The sequence below is a fragment of the Rhincodon typus genome, unplaced genomic scaffold (assembly GCF_021869965.1).
Source record: "Rhincodon typus isolate 14 unplaced genomic scaffold, sRhiTyp1.1 hic_rhity00000071, whole genome shotgun sequence".
Classification (NCBI taxonomy): Eukaryota; Metazoa; Chordata; class Chondrichthyes; order Orectolobiformes; family Rhincodontidae; genus Rhincodon; species Rhincodon typus.
This window is the reverse complement of record NW_025965709.1, coordinates 87122-88556: the sequence shown is the minus strand read 5'-3', so window position 1 is coordinate 88556 and position 1435 is coordinate 87122.

Sequence of the window (1435 nt, the reverse complement as noted above, 5' to 3'; positions counted from 1 at the left end):
TCAGAGGAGCAGGAAAGCTGACGTTTCGGGCCTAGACCCTTCCTCAGAAAATGAAGCAGGGTCGAGGCCCAAAACGTCAGCTTTCCTGCTCCTCTGATGCTGCTTGGCCTGCTGTGTTCATCCAGGTCTACACCTTGTTGTCTCAGATTCTCCAGCATCTGCAGTTCCTACTATTTTTGCAGGTGGATATAGGTTGGTTGACTAAGTGGGCAAACATCTGGCAGATGATGTATAAATGTCGAAAAATATGAAGTTGTTCACTTTAGCAGGAAGAATAAAAATGCGGAGCATTACTTAAGATGGAAAAGAACTGCAGAATTCTGAGATGCATAGAGGCTTAGGTATTCTGGTGCTTGAATCACAAAAAGTAATATGCAGGTACACCACATAATCAAAAAGGCTAATGGGATGTTTTCCTTTATTATGAGATGAGTTGAACATAAAATAAGGAGGTTATCCTTCAGTTATATGGGGCACTGGTGAGTTCATATCTTAAATACCATGTACAGATTTGTTCCCCTTATTTACACAGGCATACAAATGCAATGGAGGCAGTTCAGAGGAGGTTTATACGTTTGATACCTGGGATGAGTGAGTTGTGTTGCAGGATAGGTTAGACAAGCTGCATTTGTTTCCATTGGAGTTTATAAAAGTGAAGGTGGCTTCATTGGAGTGAATGAGATTCTGAACTGTCTTAAAAACTGGTGTAGAAGGATGCTTTCTTGTGAGTCAATCCAGAACTAGGGGTACTGTTGTAAAATTAGGGGTTGTACTTTCAGGACAGAGATAAGGAGAATTTATTTTTCTGTCAGTGCATAGTGCAACTTTGGAACTCTTTGCATCTAAAGGTGTTTAACGTGAGGTCTTTGAATATTTTTTAAGGTAGAATTGGATAGATTCTTTTTAGGCAAGAGCATCAGGGTTATGGGAGATGGGTGGCAGATGGGACTATGGAATTTGAAGCACAAATAGATCTGCCATGATCTTGTTGAATGGTGGAGTACACTCAAGGGGAAAAGGTCTATTGCTGCTCTTATTTGTGTGTTAATACACTATAAATAAGGTACACAAATGTGAAGTCAGGAGACAAGTGCAAGATGGATTAGTAACTGGCTTAAAAACAGTAAGCAGATATTGGAAATAAGGGGTAGTTAGGGAAAGCATCAGGGAAACCAAGCGGAGGCTTGGGGACCTCGGTTCGCACTAAACAACTGCACCTCCCAGTCACGAACCATTTCAACTCCCCCTCCCATTCCTCAGACGACATGTCCATCCTGGGCCTCCTGCAGTGCCACAACGATGCTACCCAAAGGTTGCAGGAACAGCAACTCATATTCTGCTTGGGAACCCTGCAGCCCAATTGTATCAATGTGGACTTCACAAGCTTTAAAATCTCCCCTCCCCCTACCTCATCCCAAAACCAGCCCAGCTCGTC